Source organism: Borostomias antarcticus, assembly GCF_949987555.1.
Source record: "Borostomias antarcticus genome assembly, chromosome: 37".
Lineage (NCBI taxonomy): Eukaryota > Metazoa > Chordata > Actinopteri > Stomiiformes > Stomiidae > Borostomias > Borostomias antarcticus.
This window is the reverse complement of record NC_140270.1, coordinates 970927-984211: the sequence shown is the minus strand read 5'-3', so window position 1 is coordinate 984211 and position 13285 is coordinate 970927.

Here is a 13285-nt window from a genome sequence, read left to right as displayed (position 1 = left end):
TTTTCCTGCGTTCGCGTGCTTCCTTGGGAGCACTAACGGGACAGATGTTTGTCTCTCGATTCAGGGGCGGGGGAGTGTTTGATCGTGCGAACGCCAGGCTAGATGCGTTGGCGTGGATGAAGTGTGCTGGTTAACTGTGAGTGGTGAGGAATTAATGGGCCTACGCTGAGTGGTTCTGTGAAGTGTCTGTTACGGCGTTTCTGCTAGAAAGTGGTGTTGTGAGGACCGTGTGTTGTGGGTGCAGAGCGCCAACAATTAAGTTTATAAAGATGCGGTGTTGAGTGGTTCCAGCCGTTGATCCCGAATCCACTTTGAACTGGTTAGAAAGAGAGGTAATGGTAGAGTACTAAGTATTCGCTCCTCTTCCTTGAACAACACCCCTGTGGACGTATCCTAGCCAGTAGCCTACCGCACATTTATGTACTGTAAGTCGACACAAAAGCATGATTGAGTAGAAAAATCCCAATTATCATCACAAAATGCATCGCGTTTCATCTCCACATACGCTGTTAATAATACCGCATATCACATACATTTTAGTAGCCTACCTTTTCACCTCAGGCTCGATAGCCCGTTGCTGTTTTTCCTATCGCGGCCAAAAGCCACAGTAGCCTACATTACAGCTTGAACCCAGCTTTTGAAATCCCTGATTAGATACACACATACTGGAGAAAGGCTGTTTATAGAAGGATATTTGCTCGCTCTCTCTGGCTGGAGGGAGCGCCGCCGCGAGAGGCTAACGGGTTGATTAATGACCCCCGTCGCAGTCTTCATTTGGATTAGGCCCGCGCAGCTCGCTTGGAAGTTATTACTTTATAATGGGAACATGTAAGCAAGAGCCATGTGCTTTTCATCACCCGGGAACGACAAACGTCTCGGGGTTGGGGGGTGAGGGCGGGCAGGGTTGGGTGGGGGGGGGAGTTCTACGTCTGATCAAAGTGTCTCTGAGATCTCATGGAGCGTTCCATTTTGACTCCCCCCCCCCTCCCCCCTCCCTCTCTTTCTTGCTCTCTTTTTTGCTGTCTCTCTTTCTATCTTGCACCATTTCACATCTCTCTCACACTATTTCTCCCTCTCTCTCTGGTCTCTGGTAATCGAGTGAAACTTTGGTCGGATACATTTTTATTATGGTTTTATGAGTCACTTATTCTCTCAGGGGGCTATGATGATAGAGCCAAGTTCCCATTGTGTCGTTCTGAAATTTCCATTTCTGGGACACAAGATATACCAAGTCCCACATTGGTAGAAAAAAAACAACCTGAAACTGGATGTGTAATACACAGAGTGGTCAAACAAGAGAGTGGACCTGTGTAAAATCTTTCATTTGTTCTTAGTTGAGCTCATCTGTTGCCTGAAGTTTGAAAGGATTTAAAATGGCGGAAGAAAAGGCCTATCGCTCACTTGAGCTGTGATCCCCAGCGAGACTTTCTCCCTTCCAGGCTCGCACCTAGCCGTCATGCTCTGGGAAGTTTTGACGTTGGCTCCGGAAAGGTCCGTGACAGAGTACCGAAAAAACTCAGCTTACACTGAGCAGGTCACCTACCCCCCCCCCCCCCCCCCCACAAGGGCCGCGATAGCGAGGTCTGTGTGAACAACGTCCGCATGCCAAATCTAGGACACATTTCCGCTCACAATCCCCCAGGTGTGAATATACACAAAGTCATGAAGGAGGTAGATGAATGATACCTAAATATGGCCATGGCCTTTTCGCTGTCTTCTCTGTTAGGTGAGAGTGATGGCGGTTAGGAAGAATGCTAGCTAGCTCTGTCTGGCTCAATACTCACTAACATCGCCTAACGCAAAACACATATACTGTCCTTTACATCATGGAAAACCCCAGCACCTTATAATACCACAAAGTTAAAGTTAAACCTATCAAAACATTGCTTCTTTGTATGCGTGTACATGCCTTAACTTACCCCAACCCTGATCTAGCGGTGTTTAGCCAGAGCGAACCGAGCCCCTCGGGACCAAATCCATTATAAATGATGTTTGCCAGCCTCTCTCACACACCATCCGACCACGGACCGACCCAGAGTCTATTTGCACTTTGACGGCGTCATTAATATCTATTAACGCCGGCCTCGCAGCGGCAGTTGGCGCCCTCAGGCCGCGTTTGCGAGTCCCCGCTGGGCCACCGTACCCGCCGCTCCTGTACGGCAGCCAACCAGGAAGTGGACCCTGAGGGGCATCTGGACAGGCAGCTGGACTGGCAGGCAGACCTCCCCTGGAAGGCGGGGGGGGGGGTGTTGATGGATGCCCGGGGGCTTCCCACCTCCAGACACGCTGCCTGGTGCCTGAAGACACTCAATCATCATCATCTAGCGCAGGCCGTCCGCGAGGCTAATTCAGTTAGCGTAGCGTCGCCAGCACGACAGACACCTCTGTGCTTTTTTTTTGTGCTTGCGTGTGTGCCTGTGTGTGTGTGTGTGTGTGTGTGTGTGTGTGTAATAGAACGCCGTGAGTAGAGGAATGGGGACGGGGTCTCGTAACTGTTGTTGTCGTCGATGTCTCTGTGAGACGCGGGGCTCTGACCCAGGAGGAGGGCATCCGCGCGGAGAGAGAGAGACCAGGAGGAGACTAGACGTGAGAGAGACCCTCTGCATCAGGGAGGAGAGAGAGAGACCCGGAGGAGAGAGAGACGTCAGAGCGTCACTCTGCATCAGGGAGGAGAGAGAGACCCGGAGGAGACTAGACTTCAGAGCGTCACTCTGCATCAGGGAGGAGAGAGAGACCCGGAGGAGAGAGAGACCCGGAGGAAGACATCAGAGTGTCACTCTGCATCAGGGAGGAGAGAGAGACCCAGGGGAGAGAAGACGTCAGAGCGTCACTCTGCATCAGGGAGGAGAGAGAGACCCGGAGGAGAGAGAGAAGTCAGAGCGTCACTCTGCATCAGGGAGGAGAGAGAGACCCAGGGGAGAGTAGACGTCAGAGCGTCTCTCTCACATCACGGAGGAGAGAAAGTCGTCTAGACAGAGAAAAACGTGCTGAACAGGACTGAAAACTCACTGTTGAAACGAACAGAACGGAACAGAATCATTGTCTCGTCTGACCTCTGTTTCTACAGAGCTGGTAGAACTACACTACCCAGCCTGCATCTCTCAAGTTTCTCTGTAGTAGTTTTCTCAGTGAGGAACATATGTTACCCAGCGTTACTTTAGCAGGTCACTCATTCAACAAGATCCCCGGCTTTAAAAGGCTGAAGTTCACAGACTTCCACAGGGAGAGTTAATCAGATTATTGGTCTGTTTCAAAACTTGTTCGCAGATAACATCACAATAGAGCGATGCTGCACGCACACACACACACACACGCACGCACGCACACACACAGTGTACCACTGAGAACTGTGTGTGCTATAGAGACTCAGAGAGGAATGAGTTCACAGAACTGTCCTCGGAGTGCAGAATCAATAGGAGTTAATGTGTGATGTACGCTATGTACTCTGACTCATGGGATACATTAGGAGACACTTCATCTGGGCTCGGGAGCCTGTCTTCTTCTGTCTACCGCGATATTCTCAGTCACCACCGTGGGAAAAAGAGAGGGAATGTCTCGATTCTGCCGCGTTTATGAGATGACAGTACACATGCCTTCCCTCTCATCTCATGACGTATAACGTACAGAATAGAGCAGGGTTTCCAAACCGGGGGTCCGGGCCCCCCCTTAGGGGGGCACCAACGATCGCAGGGGTGCGCCAGGCCTTAAATTGGGGCATTAATATTATATTTAGCTAGAGAAATATGTGTTAAAGAAACATGTCAGTAGCCATGTTTCCATCCACACGTTTTATGCGAATTAAGTTATATCGAATTAAAAATGCCTTATGGAAACAGTAAAATTCGATTAAAAATCATGAAAATCGACAAAAAGTTTGTACTGTCGATCTCATCGGATTTTCTCTTGTTCGATAAAAGTCTTTTGTGATAAATGCTTTATCCGATTTAAAGCTCTAGATGGAAACGCACGTTCGCCGGCTTTATTCACATTCATATTTTTAGCGATCCTCACACAATTCGATTGACAAGTGGATGGAAACATGGCTATTGTCACGTCACCCAGCAGTTAAAACAAAATACATGATTATGTCTGATAGGGCCTCCGTAGGACGTAGACTGGATGTTCACAATGACACGGGGAAGAGAGGTTGGGAACCGCTGGTATAGAGTGTAGGAGAGAACTTCTTTATAGAACCTTTCAGTGGAACCAATGCAACTTTCGGTCACTTGGGTGACATCTTGGTCCAAATAAACTGCGCTGTAAACTGTGGTATTATTTGTTTTGAATATGCTCGTTCCGTGAAATGGTCAATGAACTTTAAATCATTGGCTGTGTGTGGTGTCTTTTCCCAGGGGTCTGTGCGGTACTAAAGCTCCAGACATAACGATTGGTCACCCACGGCCTGTCTCGTGTCTTTATGAGATAACGCGCAATGAAGACAGATGGGATCATCTTCGCATGGCTTTTGCTGCGAGGTCGACAGCCTCTACAACAGAGCGAGGCCAGGCCGAGACGGCTGCCGACGTGGTCTCTCGCCCTGTTGCCAGGCAACTAATGACTCGCCCACACCGTTTAATCCACCTTGAGTGTGCGTGGGAAATTATAGGTGCCCTGAACGCTGTGGGCCTAGACATACCATTAAAAGTCTATTCAAGGGGCTTTAATGTTTTTTTTTTATTGTTTTACTTTCAACCGGGCTTCCGAGTCTTAAAGGAGTAGTAAAGGGAAAATGCATGTTTATCCCTGTTTTAAGGTGACTTATGATCATATACAATGGTTCAGATCAAAACGTTGACAAACGTTGTCTTTGAAACTGAGAGTTTAACATGTTTTTGAATGATTTTTCAAGGTGCCCACCCACATCCATTGTATGACCAAAACGGTGGTAGAGCAATTATCAGACTTTCTCAAAAGTGCTAGTTTTGTCAACGTTTTGATCTGAACCATTGTATATGATCATAAGTAACCTTAAAACAGGGCTAAACATGATTCTTCCCTTTACTACTCCTTTAAAGCAATTAACCAGAATGAGACAGTAAACGTTTCAAAGGCCTCCTCAAACGTGAAAAGGCTGTCGAAAGTTAGAAAACTAGAATAACAAAATATATAGCCTACTTTGTACTTTATGTGAGTTATCATTACATGGAAAGATACTGTAATAAACAGTGGGATAATTGATGGTGACTCTGAACTAAACCTTGGTCATCCATTCTTCTGCACCCTACAGTGAAAAAGCATTGCGTTTGCTTTAAGCGAGGAGACCTGATAAACTGCTGTGTATTTCAGCTGCTGGTATCTCTGGAATGCACACATATATCTCTCTGTCTTCTCTTATCTCGTTTATAGAGTCTCTAATTTATGTCCAATAATTTAACGACTAACATCATTTTTAGCGTGCACGGCAGGATGAAATGGATGGTACGCACAGCAAGGCAATTTTCAGATAATCAGAGAAAGAGAGATAGCGAAAAGCTGGTGAAAAACCTTCGCTCGCTGCCTGTTTGACAGCAGAATTGTATATGAGGTGAACAAAGCTATCAGAGATGACAGATAAGACTTTACAGATGAGACATTCCACCTCTTACAAGCCTGTTGATGGACACGGTTCTGTCTAACCGGCTTTTAGATACATACAGACACTGCTCTCATCCAACTAGCACTACAGTACATGTGTACATGCCAGTGTGGGTGGCCCAAGTGGGAATCCAATCTGTTTTAGTCGCATGAATACACAAGAACATTGGCTGATGTAGATAGATTCCACTGCATTTTGACCCGTGCTGCACTAATGTGCTAATGTGCAGTGCAAGACCAACATACACAAACTGTATGACCAAGAGTATTGTACTACATGTACATATAGTACTGTGTACTATATACTGTACAGTATCGAACTTGATACGTTTTCAAACTTTTCACTCGAGATAGTATTGCTTTTGATTGTCAGGGTGAAAAAAATACATTTCCACAGAGTGTTATTCATGTAACTACCACAGAGTCTCAGGGAGACGTGTGTACAGATTCGGCTCATGCCTTGATTGGGCCTGTGTGGACACAAGTGCATCCTGGGAGAGTGAGTCCAATGCCCCGGGGCAATGTTCAGAGGATGTTTGATTATCTAGCCAGAGCAGAGCTGTAATGACTGTGTTTCTTTCCACTCAGACGTTTTTTTTTCTTTCTCTCCAGTGTTTTCCACTGGGGTCATTTTAAAACTTCCACACACAAGCGCATATTCGTGCTTGTGAGAGCATGCACACACACACACACACACGCACACACACATACATACACACACACACACACAAACATATACTGTATGCACACACCTGCTCACCCTGTTTTCTAAGCTCTCTGCCTCTCCCTCTCTCTGTCTCTCTGACACACACACACACACACACACACACACACACACACACACACACACACACACACTGAGGCTTAACCTCAGTTCACCCTGGCATCATTATATCTTTAAATCTTCTCTCAGGCAACCTGGCAATCTTCGGAAAATCTGTCCCTCAGACGTCAAAAGTATTTTTACAGTCAGGAGTTATTAAGATGACCTTCTATTTCTCTTGTAGTCGGAATACGGAGATTCAGAAAGTGCTGATGTGTATTCAGGGGTATTCAAGTGTATCGGGGAATCAGCAAACAGCAGCAATGCTGCACTTATATACACCGGTGGCCCACACAATGACAAATTGTTCTCCATTCGGGTTCCAAACATGACAATACTGTCATCGTCTAACACATACTATTAAGCACTGACAGAGATTTTTGGGTGCTGACACAGCGGCTATTCCAAATGTCAAACCGAGACAGCTAAACTCTGAATAGTCTTGCCACGACTGTCCACGAGTGATTGAGTGGCGCATACATCCCACTTGACTCCCTGCTCGACGGACATCCAGATGGGATGGGACACACCAAGCCCCCAGGAAGACCTTTTTGGGCCGTGAAGCCATTAGGCATAGTGGCCAAGCTCGGTATTGCAACTCACATGATGCGTTTTGCGTCAATAATACTCCCCCCCCACAGGAATGAAACGGCTGGAGAAAGAAACAAAACAATTCTGGGTATCACTCAAAGTTGAAAACTCTTTGAATAATCAAGTTTTTAATAATTGGGTCGATTTTTATTTAGAAGAAGCCACCAAGAGCTGGAGTTTCCATCTGTTTCCATCCCATGTATGTCTGTGGCGGTGCCCCGGTGGCTTGTGGGAAAACGGGACAGAGAAACATGACTGCGCATGTGAGTTGACCTACAGGAAGTAGGAGTCATTTTTTAACCGTTTCGGCTTTGTGCGCCGGGGGATCAGCTTCCATCGGATCGGACGGGCAGCCATCTTTCAACGCCGTATTCAGCTCTCTATACAGTACATCCGCATTCCTCCTCTACGCCCTTGCATCTCCCCACGGGAGACCCCTCAGAAGCCTGGCCCCGGGGGGGTCCTCGTTCACACGCACCGGCCCCCGTCAACCAGCCCACCGTCCGTCCCGCCCGAGACGAAGGAACGAGTCGATTCATCCCGGCGAGGATTACCTAACGCCGATCAAAATCTCTGCAGGATCTAACAGATTAAGCGCCGTATGTACGTACGGGGCATGCAACACCCATGGCCCTGCCAACTGGTGATAGATGCGTTCCAGATGGAACAGTCCATTGGGAGAATAGGGCTCCATCTCCCTTTCTCCGGGATATCATGACCGCTCCCCCCCCCCTTTACAGGGACGGAAAGTGTGGTAAATCCCAAACGTAATTGGGATTCTGACAAGCATCTTTCATGTGAGAGGGATGAAGAAGCAATGAGGGACTGAGAGCATTCCCAGACAGGCCGTTGACTTTCACGGCCAAATTCCTCGCCGGGTTTACAGACCAGCGCAAAAGAGGCCATTATGATTCATTTGCAATAGAAACGTGCATCTATCATACTGTGGAAAACACATACAGTATATCCGGTAGGATCGTATGGAAATGCATACTGTACGTGCATGGGATGAGTGTGTATATGTGCGTGTATATTATTGGTATGCTTTTTATAGATTTATATCATAGAGCTGCAAAAATAGCTATCAGATGGGTGATATACTGCCACACGTTGTTCAGTCCCTCACCCAAGATCTTTCCGGAACAACAAAAAACTCAATCCCAAGTTTAGGTGGAAAAGGGAATGTCCCTCTGACTGGATTTAAAAGCAATGAAAAGTGTGTTTGAGAAGCCAGGGTTTCTCACAACAGCTAAAAACTCATTTGGTCTTTTCATGGTTACCATCAATCCTATTTTCTCTGGAACATTGTATTCTATTTTGCAATTTCATCACCTGTCCCTTTTTTTCCGTTTTATTCCAGGAACGTTGGCAACGTACGCAAGGTCTTTAGAAACAGTCGCATTGAGATCGTATTTCATCCCCTCGGCCTTCATCAAAGCTCCTGAAAATTCCACTTTTAGCAAAGGGGAGGTGGATATTGCAACCATATGCTCGCAGTCTCTGGCTGAAAAGATTCCTGCCGTGTTTGTGAATTTAGACAAAACAGATAATGTCTTAACCGTGTCAAATACAGACACAATTACTGCCCACTTCTGGGCTGACTCGTGGCTAAGTGAATTCAATCAGCATGGATCTAGCCCAGGTAGAGCGACAATAGAGCTTTCTCATTTCAAAAGAACACGCCAATCATTCTGAGGTGACACCGTGACACCTTTGCCAGGAAAGAGATTGCAGATGGAGGGGCACACTGATTTATCTGAGCTCATCTGCTGGGAGTAAATTTGCATAATGCACAAGATTAAGCTGAAAAAGGCCATGCGTTACGTATTCAAATGTGTCTGCTCAGCGGTCGCCGTGCATAATTTAGCCTCCACGGAGGAGTAGAGGGAATAAACTGGTAAATGTCAAAACCATGACAGGCGTTCTGGTCCTTACTTTGTATGTGGCTATTTCTCTTGCTGTCCACACACACACACACACACACACAATCACATACGCACACACACACACGCAATCACATACGCACACACAGAGAAAGACGTTTGCAACAAATCAGAACAAACAAAAGTCTGTCATCAAGAGCAGGAGAGAGGAGCAAGGCTGCATGATGAACGAGTTCTCCCTGAGAAAGAAATGTTCTCCCTGAGAAAGAAAATGTTCTCCCTGAGAAAGAAATGTTCTCCCTGAGAAAGAAATGTGCTCTTTTTATGTTAGCCTAACAGGAAATTACTTTTTTTCTCTGTCGATGTGGAACAGAACACTAACCCCCCTCCCCCCTCCACACACACACACACACACACACACATCCTGTGAGATGATGTCACACTCCAGTGACATCGTAGCAGGCTCCGTCAGCATGGAAACAGACGAGGAGCAAAGGTTTCTCCTCAACAAAGGCAGTATCCCGCCTAGGGTCATCACTCCTGCAAATGTCAGTTGGGATTCTATTCCAGAGAATAAGGTTCCCTCTGGACCGAACGCCCCCCCCTCGAACCCCCCGCCCCCACGCCAGCGGCCATTTCCCCTCCCCGTGCGTGATTGATCCTGACGCTGCACAGAGACGCACCTGTGTTTTCTCAAACATGGCGCGATGGAGGGCAGCCATTATAACCACCCCTCTCTAACACTCCCAGCCCCTGTTCAGGCTCTGAGCTCTGCACGCAAAACAGGACGCTTTCAGGAGACACTCGAAAACACCCAGGCGTTTGTTTGTGTGGAGAACGCCTTTTTGCATGCGTCTCTCCCACAAGGTCTGCTTGTGTCAGATTAGTGCTATCTATGCCTATGAAGCGAACCGGCTACAAATTTGCAATTCAAAAGAGGCGAGATTGCAAGGCGGTGCAGTGAGCTCACGCACAGTTTGCATGCCGACAGAGAACCAAGTCGATTCAGGTCTTGTGCCAGTGTGCATTTGACCGAATGATACCCCAGGTTTTCAATATTACACAGCAGTAATAATAGTACAAAACAACCATAAAAGCTATAACTGCTCTATATACAGTACTAGTGAGCTTTCAACCGGGTTAGATTTGGTGGAAGTCCGAATCGGACATATCTTATCCATCTAGTATACAACCCAAGGACTTTTCCTCTCCGTACCACAGCTGTAGAGCAGAGTCCATTCATGTCCGAGACCGAGGCTTGTTTACTGGTCGGCTCCAGGCGGGGGGAGGGGGCGGGGAGGGGGGGGGCAAAGTCCACTGATGAGGAGCTAAGACTGGGTTGAGGTGAAGCAGAAAAATCCCACCGACACGGACAGTGTGTGCGTGTGTGTGTGAGCAGGCGCCTGCATGTATTTTGCACTGTATGCACTGTCGTTTGCTTGTGCATTGTTTCTACCTGACAGCAGTGTGTGTGTGTGGTGTGTGTGTGTGCCGCACTAAGCATTTCTCCCATGATGGAAGTGTGTATGGAAACTTTTACGACATGCGGTTATCTCAGAGAGGACAAGCGAAGTACGGGTTTAATCTATGCCTGGGAATGAAATGGTGTTGGGGAGTGTTGTTTGATTAGTGAGTGGAGGCAAGGCCATCCTACCCACCTGGCTGTCAGTTGATGGATAGTGTTCTTGTGGGCTACACACACACACACACACACACACACACACCTAGAGTGTGTCATGCACATTGAGAGGCTTTCAGTTATCGTTGTGGTCTGTCCATTGGGAACAGAATCTCAGAGTACATAAACAACCATGTCATATATGTCACCATCACCATGTCACCATCACATATCTTAAGACGTGTCTTCAGACATAACTGTGAAGACGATCTTGAGATATCTTAAGACATTACATTAGTCAATCAGCAGATGCTTTTCAAATCCAATCCACATACAAAGTGACTTACAATAATTGCATTTAACATAGGTAGTCAGTGTACCACTACTCGTCAGAACTCACAAGTGCATCTCCAATCTCTCCAGAGGTCGGGTTCAAGTCTGGGTTCTGGCTGGGCCACTCGAGGACATTCACAGACTTGTCCCGAAGCCACTCCTTTGTTATCGTGGCTGTGTGCTTCGGATCATGTCCTGTTGGAAGGTAACCCTTCGCCCCAGTTTGAGGTACAGAGCGCGCTGGAGCAGGTTTTCATCAAGGATCTCTGGGGCGGCTGTAGCTCAGTTGGTAGAGCGGGTCGTTCAGTGATAGAAGGGTCAGTGGTTCGAATCCCAGCTCCGACTGTCCACATGTCGAAGTGTCCTTGAGCAAGACACCTAACCCCAAATTGCTCCCAATGAGCAGGTTAGCGCCTTGCATGGCAGCGGCCGCCATTGGTGTGTGAATGGGTGAATGAGAGGCCATTGTAAAGCGCTTTGAGTGCCGCTAAGGTGGAAAAGGGCTATATAAGTGCAGTCCATTTACCATTACATTGCTGCATTCATCTTTCCCTCCATCCTGACTAGTCTCCCAGTTCTTGTCCTTGAAATACATCCCCAAACCATGATGCTGATACCACCATGCTTCCCTGTAGGGATGGTATAGGCCAGGGGTGCGTTCAAATTCAGCGAACGTTTGCGAACGTTAGCGAACTATTTTCCGTTAGCTTTGCGTTCGCCGCAAACGTTTGCTAACAGAAGCTAACAGTCTGGAGAGGTAGTTCGCCAGTAACGGAACGAGGATCACAATGGACCCAGGCTAGTAGCCTAACGGTATTTTGGAACATTGTTACGTTTATGCGAACTATTTGGAACGTTCATTAAAAGCCGTTCAAATGTGACCGTTTGGAGAAAACATGTTTGCGACGAACGTTCGCCTCTGTTAGCTGAATTTGAACGCAGCCCAGGTGATGAGCGGTGCCTGGTTTCCTCCAGACATGACTTGCTTGGCATTCAGGCCAAAGAGTTCAATCTTGGTTTCATCAGACCAGAGAATTTTGTTTCTCATGGTCTGAGAGTCCTTCAGGTGCCTTTTGGCAAACTCCATGTGGGCTGTCATGTGCCTTTTACTGAGGAGTGGCTTCCATCTGGACACTCTACCATAAAGGCCTGATTGGTGGAGTGCTGCAGAGATGGATGTCCTTCTGGAAGGTTCTCCCATCTCCACAGAGGAACGCTTGAGTTTTGTCAGAGTGACCATCGAGTTCTTGGTCACCTCCCTGATCAAGACCCTTGTCCACCGATTGCTCAGTTTGGCCGGGCGGCCAGATCTAGGAAGAGTCCTGGGCTGCGTTCCGAATCGCATACTTCTTACTACCAGTACCTACTACAGCTGCCCTTAGAAAGTACGTACTTTGAAAGCAGTAGGTATTCAATTGGGACATACTACCTTGTCATAACATTGCGCCTTGAAATTTGCCCACATCCGTCGCTGTCCATAACGCGACATTCGTCTACAGCCGTCACGACTCGCACATGTGACGCACATTTCCGCTGCGCACAGGATTGTGGGTCAGAATAGCCAGAAAAGCCTGCTGACTTACATACTGCAAAATACGACCGGATTTAGTAGGACATCCTGGTATTTTTGCCATACTGCATGTGGCATACTATGTATTGGGACATACTGCATCCTGTTTTGGCATACTATATAGTAGGGTAGTATGCGATTCAGAACGCAGCCCTGGTGATTCCAAACTTCTTCCATTTATGAATGATGGAGACCACTGTGCTCGTTGGTGACTGCTGCATACATTTGTTGTACCCTTCCCCAGATCTGTACCTCGATACAATCCTGTCTCTGAGGTCTACAGACAATTCCTTTGGCTTCATGTCTTGGTTTGTGCTCTGACAGGCACTGTCAAGTGTATGACCTTAGTGTCAAGTGTGCCTTTCCAAATCATGTCCAATCAATTTAATTGACCACAGGCGGACTCCAATCAAGTTGTAGAAACGTCTCAAGGATGATCAGTGGAAACAAGATGCACCTGAGCTCAATTTTGAGCGTCATAACAAAGGGACTGAATACTTATGTATGTGATATTTTAGTTTTTTTAATTAATACATTTGCAAAACTTTCTAAAAAACGTTTTTCACTTTATCATTATGGGGTATTGTGCATAGAATTTTAAGGGGGGGAAAATAATTTAATCCATTTTGGAATAAGGCTGTAACATAACAAAAGGGGGAAGGGTTGAATGCAGGTGAAGGGATATGAATACTTTCTGGATTCACTGTAAATACAACGTGCTTAAGAGGGAGGATCATGGTAGTACTTCTCCAGACATGTCTCGAGAAATGAAGACGCCTTCAAGGTGTGTCTATAGGCACAGTCTTAAGAGGGGAGCTGTGTGTGTGTGTGTGTGTGTGTGTGTGTGTGTGTGTGTGCATATCTGTGCCACACTTATTTTGCGTGTTTGTTAA